The following is an 11,726-nucleotide window of genomic DNA, read 5'->3' on the forward strand; positions in this document are numbered from 1 at the left end:
ACCATGGGGAATAATGTTAATGTGTTGAATCCCAAGCATTTGGTGACAAATTGACATGGCTGATGTGCTACTTCAAAAATAATGTATAGCCTACTGTCTGGTCTGATGATCGCAGCACTTCTCATACACAGCATTGCCCCTCCCTCTGCTAAGACCAGGGACTGTAGCATATATTGATATGCAAATTATGATGGTATCTGGTGACTTTTAGTGACTTTTTGAGCAGCCAGTTGCTACTTTCCTTGGAAAAGAGTTGTCAACAGTGCAAACTGCATGCACAGCAAAGCTAGCATACCCTTTGGCCTTTGCTGTCTTTTTTAGCTATATGAAGTTCAGGCAACCAGTGACTTCAGAATGTGTGTGTGTGTGTGTGTGTTGTGCATTTGAGTGTCATATGTGCAGTGTGTGCAGAGATGTCGGTGATATGGATGATATAAAGTCAATGTTTATCATCACTTTGAATATATGAGCATCATAAATATATCTTTTCATCTCTATGTCAACCGATCCATCCAAACAGCCAGAAGGCAGTAAAAACCAAAGTGCTGAGTGTCTATCTCAGGCAGTCACCAGCGGTGGAGTCGGTGCTATTTACAGTGCAGGGTTTCGGCAGCGCTGCTCCCTTCCCCTCCAACGCACAGTTTTCTGGTCAGTAGCGGAGTCCAAGGGAATTCTTTAGGGCTTTGGGTATGTGCTTTTCTCTGAGGCTTCTGTCCTCTGTTATGCTAGCTAGGCCCAGGCACAATGGCCTTCAGTCTGCATTCCTGAAATACTGTATATGCGTCTCCGAGACAAAAAGACTAGTAATATTCTGGGATGAATTTTGGGATGCATTTGGAGAGGGTGACATTTAGCGTTTTTTGGGAGCCTTGAGCATGTTTGTTTTTCTGTCAGTATGGAGAATGATCAAGGAAATGTGGAATGGAGAAGCGCAAGTACAATGTGCCTTTGAATGGTTTGTTTAGGGTTGTTTTGTTCTGTTTTTGCTCTGTGCTTCAAATGAGCTCTGTTGCACTGCAGGCAGGATGTGATGTACTGTTTCCATGAGGCAATCTGAATGTAAAACACAATCCAGAGTAGAAAGAGAAATGCTAATGTAATATTTGAAAATATCACATAACACAAAAGTGTCCTTGTCAAGCAATTGCTCTTCATCTTTTTTGTTATTTTGATTGAGATGAAACCAAAGTGCGAAGAGAAATACTCCACTGCAAATAGAAAGCCAACATGAATGAATGTTTGTTGACAGCATTTAAATACCACAGCTGTACCAAAATTAGTAGTGTGCTTGTATATCATCACTGATAGTACAGTGCTTACCACACTGTTTCATTTATCTCATGAAGTCTCTTGGCATTTTTTCTCTGGAATAACCAACTAATCATCATAATCATAGGATTATCCAGAGTCATATTTCCTTTGTCAGTAAATATTATGTTATCACATAGCTCTCTTTGATGGCCTCTTGATAACAGTTTGATAATGTCTTGATAAATGCTTATTAAAATACTGCCAAAACTATCAGTGACATGTACAGCAAACCCATTTGCCTGGAAAAGCTGATGCATACCTTCTCCTTTTATAGCAACGCTCGTGCTTGGCTTTTTTAGCAAGGGGAATTTTTCCGGCCATCATTGCATAATGGACATCATGTCAAGACTTTTCATTGATTGCGGATCAGCAAACCTCTCCGTCTTTTATTCTAGACCCTTGGAATTCACCCTGAACCATCTGTGTAAATAATACCGTCCCATTTCTCTTAATTCAGTTTCTCTGAACTTTGCAGACATTTGTGTGCATTTTTCTGGAAATATCTTTGGTAAAGCTGCTCTTGAATTGATGATCATGTAAGTTGGCTGTACTGCACTTACAAAGAAGTATGGATGTGAGTGAGTGGACAAATCAGAGGAAGGGACTCAAGTCACATGACAATTTTAACTGCTTGAGACTTGACTTGATGCATGAAGACAAGACTTGGCTCGACTTGGGTTCTGGTGACTTGGGACTTGACTTTGACTTGTACTTTGATGACTTGAAAAAGTTTCTAAAGTCTTGACAAAAGATCTTGTGTTTGTGTAAATGACTTAGATTGAAAGTGATGAGATTTGTTCCAGCAGACGACTGAATTTAAATTCTGTTTTCTGAATTTGTATGGAATGATTGAATTTATGATTATAGAAATCAAACTCATGATGCTCTTACTAAGTTTTTATCCTATTAAAACCATATTGCATTGAAAAGTCCTAGATATTTCGTTTTCTTTAAGATATTAAATTGATACTGGACTCTTGATTTGTTCTGACTTGACTTGCTGTTCTACATTTAGACTTGAGACTTGACATGAATGACATGGACTTGATTTGGACTTGACTTGGTAATCTACATTTAGACTTGGGACTTGACTTGAGACTTGTGCCTCAAGTCTTGAGACTGACTTGGGACTGGAGCCAAGTTGACTTGGTCACACCTCTGGCACAAAGACATCCATGCACACATACGCACCAGCTTGACCCCTTGTCCCATACCTTTGTCCATATACACCACATGCTTGCCTGTCAAGCTCCCCTTCCGTTCTCCTGCCCCTCCCTCCCGTCCATTCCTTCCATCCCCTCCGTCTCTCCATCCCAGCTGCATGTGGTCAGGAGTTTGGACAGTGGGCAGGGACAGGGCTTGGCGGTCTTGCTGGCCTGGTGCTGCTTGGCAGTGGGGAGGCTGGGTGGATAAGCCCCCCCCACCCCACCCCCCTCCTCCCTGAGCCTAGAGGGCCTGGAGCTCCGAACCCAGAGCTAACCACTCTGCACAGTATAAATAGAACAAACTTGGGTTTGCTAGAGCCCACAGAGTACACTCTCAACTACCAAGCAGAGAGGACAGGCAGGCAGGACAGTAGGGGAGAGAGGAACACAGAGAGACAGAGTGTACAATGAAAATATAAGTAATGTTACTAAGGAGAGGTATTTCCTTCTGACCCTTTTCTAAGCATTTGGCAAGCCAGAACCAGAAGAAGAGAAAGGCAAGTATTGGAATGGCGAGGAAAATAAATGGATATGAAATGGGAGAAAGGGTTGAGAGAGCGCTAGAGGAATCTTTGCCACTGGAATGACAAATGTAGTCGCTGAGAGAACGGCAATGTATCGGAAATATTGGCAGAATATCTGTCACGTAAATCCACTTTCTCCACCTTTTTCGCAGTGATGAATGCCCACGGCGGTCCGAATCCAGGTCCAGGTGGTGGCTCAGCACACATACAATGTTATGTAAGAATCGCAGGAATGCTTTCTGGTTAAGTGTAAAGAGCAGGATGGGAATTGAACATGAGAGCCCCTGTAGGTGCAGCGGATGCCTGCTGCTGCGGAGGATTCCAGTGTCCAAATACCTCTCCTCCTACCGCAGAGAGGTAGAGTTACAATGGAATACCTTGCGGTGTTGAACTCTTTAGCGCCTTTGAACTGCTATTCAGGACCGCGCGCCGGGCTACTGTTGTTGCATGCCATTCCTCACAATAAGCTGTGTTATGTCACCGTTACCTCTGGCTAACCCCGTGATGTGTCACACCGGAGGAGGCCGGCCCGCGCTCGGGTCCAATCAGCCAGAGGATTTCTTGTTTTGAAAAACCGCAGGAAAGCGAGATCGGACACGCGGCCAGAACCGCAAAGTGCTCTTGAACGCTTTACCATGCAGATAATGCGTTTTGATCAAATATTCTTGCTGTTGACCACGTGGTTACATAATGCTAAAAGCCCGTACTGTGTGACTCCAGCAGGCCTTGGGTCTCATTGTATCATTTAGATTGTCACAAATGGGGTTGGGGACAATTCAATGAGGCTATTTCCATGGCAATGGGTTGTGTATGGATTAATAGGCAATAAGCCACTATCAATTAGGCCATGCTGCAGTGACGAGAGCTTGTGTGTGATGGTACTGTTTTGTCTTTTTTTTTTAAACTGGCCAGAGGGCGACGCAAATTCCCTTTCTTCTCTAGCGGTGGCTGGAAATCAATATTTCCACCACCATCAGTGACCATGTAATGGCTTTGCAATGGTATTGCTTTTAAACACACACACACACACACACACACGCAGGGGCACACGTACAATCTGTTTTACCATAAACAGCGGAGGCAATAACTCCACTGCGCTGCAACAGAGAGGGAGAGAAAGAGAGAAGGAGAGATACTTTGATGCTAGACGGGAAATGAAAGGGAAGAAGCGAGCGCATCTCGCACAAGGCAGAAATAGAACAGACTGGCATCTTATTGATCCTCAGAGTTTGCACTGTAGTCATCACAATGCATAGGAAAGAGAGGGGAGAGGAGAAACAGGAGCAGTTGGAAAGATGGAGAGAGGAGGGGCCAAAAAGGGAGAGAGAGAGAGACATATGGATGACTTTGCATCCGACTCTGTACCACAGAGTGAGGCTAATGTGGAACTTTTGTTGGGAGGGAAATTTAGCTGCACTTTCTCCTTCAATCTTTCCACCCCCATGAGAGAGGACACATGGAGAGGATGAGAGAACTGAGACGGTGTGTGTGTGTCTGTGTGTGTATGAGTGTGTGTGTGTCCTAAGGCAAAGTGAGGGTGGGGGAAAAAATTAGCAGACTGCGCTGTTCAATGGACAATGCTGGGCCTCTGTGTTAGACCGGAGTGTGAGTATGTCAGGTATGAGAGGAAACTCAGTGTAATGTAACAGAATACAGCCAACTGCAATTGTGTGAATGGTTTTCAACTTCTCACTGTTTCAAATTGTAGGCTTACAGCATGTCTCTTTATAGAGTCACATATTAAATGCACCAGTACAACCTTCCAAACTCAAACCTGTTGTTGATATTACACCATAGTAGGGTTAGGGTTAGTCTTTAGTGTTTCATTTTACATTTTTTTTGCATTTAGTTTGTCTAGGTGAATGTTATGTACGTTGACATGTACAAAATAAATTTCGTCTTATAAGCATTCACAGATGAATACTCCTCTTAGCTTAACAAGGTTCTGTCTAGCTTTTAGTTTTGTTGGCCAATGCACAATAATTTGCGGAATTTCTACACTTTCTTCCTTCTGGAGGGATATACTGTATATACATATATCTTCATGTTATTATTCTTTTAGTGAAAGCCTGTGGTCAAATCTGTACAGCAAACTGATGTGAGCACTATGCTGGATTAATCTGCCCAATAACTCTCAAGACTTAGAAGCAAATTTGTCATTTGGAATGCATGAAGTCATTTCCCTCTTAGCGACTCCCTATTATTTTCCATCATCACTCACAGAGCTGAATGGACACACTTACCGGAGTCATTTTCGCTGCTTGCATTGAACGTTTCAGCCATTTATTCAGCTGGCTTGTTACTCAGGCAATTTGAGATAAGTGCCCCTGGTCAAGGGCACCAAGGCGTTTTATCCCAAGATGTGGACCAGCCATGCTGTCACGTCTTAGTGGATCTTAAGTCGGCCCGGTTACACCACGAGTGCGAATGGAAATGTTCCCTGAAAGCGTCCTTCATGTAAACTTTGTGCGTCCCGGCGACTGCACTTATGTTCACTTTGATCCAGATAATTGTTGAAAGAAAGTGCGATTTTTGCTGCGGAGTTTGGTAAAAGTAAGCAAAATGGAAGCTCATGTGGGTGAACAATATGAAAAGAAACTGTGTGTGTGTGTGTGTGTGCTTGTGTGTGTGTGTGCTTGTGTGTGTGTGTGTGTGTGTGTGTATGATTGCAAACGTGCCAGCAAGCATGTGTTTTGTTCTGTTCTTTTTCTAAGCCAATCCTTCAGAGCCTCAGCCCCAGCTTTTCACTCCTCTGGTGCTGACCTGAATCTTATTAACCTGCTTACATTGTTTTCTGATATCTGGCTCTGAAAATCCTACTGTTTATAGTTTATACACACATATACACACATGCCATACTAATATCTATGACTCTTATTCTGGCAGTTCTTTATCCACTTTTGATTGTCTAGAACAGTGATTCTCAACCTTTTTCATATCAAGGACCCCTAATCTAGTCCACATTAGAGCCATGCACGCCCATTGGACAAGATTTTGTCTCTCAGACCCAAATCTGAGAATATTTTTATTGTTAGATATGATTTTGTCCAGAATTCCATGGCTATATTGTAGGTAGAGAGATAACAGTGAAACTATGACCAAAACAGTCATTCTTCTACATTCTCTAATGGTGTTAACTTTTTGTAAATGAAATAATGCTGAAGTTGAACAATTCATCAGTTTGCTGGGGACCCCGTGGAACCCCATCAAGGACCCCTGGTGGTCCCCGGACCCCACGTTGAGAACCACTGGTCTAGAAGGTGGAAGCTCATAGAAAGATGCGTGCACGAGCGTGTGTGTGCATGGCTGTGTGTTTCTGTGTGTGTAAGCGTGTTTGTGTGTGCGTGCATGCGTGTGTGTGTGAATCCAGTTAGTGCCTTTCATGTTCTCCCCGACGCCACCTGAGAATCGGAGGTGTCGACTGGACCTTTTCACATCTGCGGCGCTGCCAAATCAACACTGCACACAAACTTGTCTCCTGTCTGATAGACGCGCGACCAAATCTGTTAGTCTTGGCTTCCTGAGCAGGAATATACAGTTTCAAATGATTCAAACAGCTTGAGGTGCGCTTGATTTAGAAGCCGACCTGTCCTCTTGCGAGATAAGAAATCCGGCAGTCCTCATGTATTCCAAATGCATTTTTTGCCTGGGTCTGTCTCTCTGAGAAGACAGTGCATACCATGGACTAACCCTAAGCCTTGGACAGATATCCCCGCTCACTGGGCTCACTGGAAAACTACTTAATGTCTCCTTGCGGTGGCGTCACTGCAAAGACACTGCTCACTGTGACATGCTAGGTTAATTATATGTTATGTATACTGTATTCCAAACAATAGGATGAATAAGTCGGAGCTGACTCCTGGCACCATATGGGAGAAGGCTTGTGTGTGTGTGTATGTGTCTAGAAGTCTCACTGACTGATTGACTGATTGTTAGGGGGGGTCAGGCTAAAAGGCTCAGGCTAAAGTTACTGAGTGAGTGTCATTATCTGACATGAGTCTAACTCCTCTATGATATACTATCCACTCTGGATTATAGATTTGACCCCGGTCCCCCAAAATTGAAGAGATTAATTGAGGCCCCCTTGCTTGGTTTTCTCCCAGGGGCTGAATCACTCGCTTCCACTGGGTAATGTCAGCTGGGCTTTGACAGGACAAGCTGCCCAGCTACTGGACAGCGCCACTCTCTCTGTACTATTGAAGATTTTTTTTTTTAATTGAAAAAAAAAAAAAAAGATAAAAAGATATGACACCTACTTAAAATTGTTTCTGCCAAACTAAAATGTAAATGTAAACTCATTGAATGCTGCTTAATAAGTTATGTGAGGCTCTTACTTAAAATATAGTATTTAGGAGGATTTAATAATCTATTTGTGTCTTTTTTATATTGAGCAATGGACATTTGGGTTTGTTTGTCTTTTTACACAATGGATGTACAGCGGCATTTTGTTATGAAACCCAGCTAACATTTGATGGATGGATGACATGCCGCAGGTGGCCAAGTTCAACGTCAACCCAATCACAAAATGATATTCTGGTGATTATGGTTGTTATGGTGAAATTCATATTAAAACAGCTTTGGAAACTGTTTTGAACTAATATCAGAAAGCCTCTTAGGTTCCATTTTCAGAAAACAATGCAGGAGGCAGCTATGAACGACTACAGACTCAACTTCTTCTCATCTCAACTTTCATTTTCATTTCATGGCACTTTATTTACATAGGTTTTCAAGGCTGGTGTAGGCCGTCGTATCAGTATCTATTCATCTTCAGAATGTTTGCTAGGAACCCTTCACTTTCAATTGCTTTTCAAATGGCATGAATAGTATGGAGCTTTTTTCCTATCTTTAATCAAGAGCGTGGTCTTTCAATTTGAGAGCATGATTTATTGATTTCACGTTCAGATTTTGTAATGCTTTCCCTCAAACCCTGTCCTCGCACTCAAATATCTCCTGCTTGCACTTAGATTTGCTCTGCTTCTGCTCAAACTGTATGCTTGCACTCAGATATAATGTTGCTTGCACACAGATTTCCTGCGCTCCAGCTTCAGCCCTTCTCCTCGCACTCAGCCTGCTTCTGTGCGCTCGTGAAACGTCTGCTCTCGGATTTCTGCTCTGCTCTCGGATTTTTTGTGCAACAACCCTGTCAAAATTCCCCAACCAATAGAATGCCAGGTGTAGTGTTGACCAATGAAATGATCCCTGCCTCGTTGCGGGTGCGTTCGCTTTACTTCTTAGAGCGTCCCGTACGGGCGGTTACTGTTTAACCGGGTTCATCCACTCCCGCCCTCCGGGGCTTTATTAAATACGACTTTTGGAATAAAAGGACAGTTAATGTATATATCAGCGCCTGTACTTTTTCGTTTACTATAATAGCTACATAAAATAGTAGCCGTGTAGCACACCGGCCTCCCGTCGGTGTGCTAGAGGGGAAAACGACGTCACCTTCATGACTCAGGAGCGGGAGTCTCGCGGATCACTGGCCAATATGGACCGCCAAAGTCAAGGACCTCAAGTAAGTTTTTTATTTTAATGGTGCTATTACTTCCTTCAAATTGAATTGGTTAAGTCATATTTGCGGCACAAGAATACATCCATGATAATATGCTTGGCTTTCAAGTGTTGTACGTTATGGGAACATTGTTGCTAGGCAACTAACAACAAAATGGATGCCGCCGTGTTTCATTTTTTTCCTGTATTTTAGTGTTTAGGAATGGGAAAAGTACCAACAGCAAAAAGTAGATTTAATTGTAGATATGTTACAGATATGAATATGATACCTGCAAGTGGGGACGTGTTTACCGTATTTCCAAAATGTGAAACCTTTCTGATAGAGCAGACTTTGACACAGCAACGGTAAACATCATTTGAAGAGAAGGATATATACACAACACACCAACTGCGTTTTTAAAATGTAGTTGCTCATTGAATTTACTTTTGTTTTCTACTGTCTTAATGTGTTAGCTGGTTACTTTTGCTGTTGGTACTTTTCCCATTCCTAAACACTAAAATACAGGAAAAAAATGAAACACGGCGGCGTCCATTTTGTTGTTAGTTGCCTAGCAACAATGTTCCCATAACGTACAACACTTGAAAGCCAAGCATATTATCATGGATGTATTCTTATGCCGCAAATATGACTTAACCAATTCAATTTGAAGGAAGTAATAGCACCATTAAAATAAAAAACTTACTTGAGGTCCTTGACTTTGGCGGTCCATATTGGCCAGTGATCTGCAAGACTCCCGCTCCTGAGTCATGAAGGTGACGTCGTTTTCCCCTCTAGCACACCGACGGGAGGCCGGTGTGCTATACGGCTACTATTTTATGTAGCTATTATAGTAAACGAAAAAGTACAGGCGCTGATATATACATTAACTGTCCTTTTATTCCAAAAGTCGTATTTAATAAAGCCCCGGAGGGCGGGAGTGGATGAACCCGGTTAAACAGTAACCGCCCGTACGGGACGCTCTAAGAAGTAAAGCGAACGCACCCGCAACGAGGCAGGGATCATTTCATTGGTCAACACTACACCTGGCATTCTATTGGTTGGGGAATTTTGACAGGGTTGTTGCACAAAAAATCCGAGAGCAGAGCAGAAATCCGAGAGCAGACGTTTCACGAGCGCACAGAAGCAGGCTGAGTGCGAGGAGAAGGGCTGAAGCTGGAGCGCAGGAAATCTGTGTGCAAGCAACATTATATCTGAGTGCAAGCATACAGTTTGAGCAGAAGCAGAGCAAATCTAAGTGCAAGCAGGAGATATTTGAGTGCGAGGACAGGGTTTGAGGGAAAGCATTACAAAATCTGAACGTGAAATCAATAAATCATGCTCTCAAATTGAAAGACCACGCTCTTGATTAAAGATAGGAAAAAAGCTCCATAGAATAGCATGTGAAATATCATTACTGAAGATCTTTTTAATTGTCTGGTTTTGTAATTGCCAACACGTCTAAGCAGCATCATCGACTTCAAAATGTGAATGTGTGGTGATCAAAACAAAACACAGTGGCTCACCATCAGCAATGAATGGACTTTTTCATTTTCTTGTGTGTATTTATGTCTCTTGTATCCAAGTGGCCTATTTAACTCATTCTGGAAATGGATTTTCTGTGTTGTCGCTTGCTGTCGAGCTGAAACATGAAGTCATCATCTTCATCTGTTGACAGAAAACACGGCCCCGGTTCTGCCCGGGTGACTCGCCAGTCTCTAAACAAATTCTTTCATGACCTTGACAGAGTTTCTTGTCAGCATCCGCCACAACAGTGCGGTGCTGGGTTTGTTTTAGTGTGAGTCTGCGTTACATTCAGCCCTGCATGCTGATTGTAAATGACCTTTCATGTGATATGGGGGAAAGTAGGTAATGGGAAAAATATTGGATTTTGTAGAATTCAGGCCACCAAATCCACTGCTGCAATCCTCACTCCTGTTTATTGACCTTTATCAAACCAGCTTATATCATATTCATCTCTTGGTAAGAAACTATTTCACATACACACACACTCCACTCCCTATATACCACAAACCATCACTATGGAGGCTGTTATCATTTCATTCTCAAACACATGAAATTAGTATTGACGTTCACAGAGCCCAGGTCAAAATGGATGCCCAGAATTTGCAATTAATGAAGGATTATGGGCTGTGAGGAGATCAAAACACAGCCAGTCATACTGTTTCTTCATATTTCAGCGGATTAAACGCTTAGCTCGTCGCTGGGGCAACAAGACCTTCACCTAATGTGCAGGGTGTTGGGCTTTTCCCCTTATTTCATTAGCAAACATGTCATCTAGTACATTATAAAAATCACAAAATATTCCTATAGGGATTTACAGCGTCTGAGGTGCTCAATAGTGACCTTATTGTACTTTGTGGTATTTTTAAAAAATCTCCTATGTGATTATTCTAGGATTTTCTGTTGTATAATTATTTGACCTATAGTTTCCACATGCTATTTTGAAGTTTTCCTGTGATATTTGTATAGTATTCTTCAAAAATGTATAGCAATCCTGACCAAAATCAGGCACCAAAATCACTTACAGCACATTTACATTCATTGGTTATTTGGTTATTGGTTATCTATTGGTGACAATCAAAACAACAGAAGGAACAGAGGGATATGAACATGATAATTCATTATTGATGCAGAGGGGCTTGTCATGTTTCAATTATTGATTTTGATAGCGGTCACCTCGTTGCACGCACACACACACACACACACACACACACACAGAGAGAGAGAGAGAGAGAGCAGCACACACACACACACACACACACACACACACACACACACACATTGGGCTGTTACTAGTGGGGTGAATGAAGAGAGAAGAGGTGATGCTGTACTGTACACACACACACACACACACACACACACACACACACACACACACACACACAGTCAGTCTAAGTTGTACTAGATTTTTATTTAGTTTTAGATGCTTTGGCAAGATGTTCAGATGTAACAGGCAGAGAGGTAGAGAGAGAGAGAGAGAGAGAGAGAGAGAGAGAGAGAGAGAGAGAGAGAGAGAGAGAGAGAGAGAGAGAGAGAGAGAGAGAGAGAGAGAGAGAGGGAGAGAGCGGTAGCTTTAAGAGGGGAGGCGTGGTGCTGCTGTTTTGACCGACTTGTCAGTCCCTTCACTCTCCACTATCACTCAGCTGAATGAACGGGCTCGTGCAACCACCAGCACAG

This window comes from Centroberyx gerrardi, chromosome 17, assembly GCF_048128805.1.
Source record: "Centroberyx gerrardi isolate f3 chromosome 17, fCenGer3.hap1.cur.20231027, whole genome shotgun sequence".
Classification (NCBI taxonomy): Eukaryota; Metazoa; Chordata; class Actinopteri; order Beryciformes; family Berycidae; genus Centroberyx; species Centroberyx gerrardi.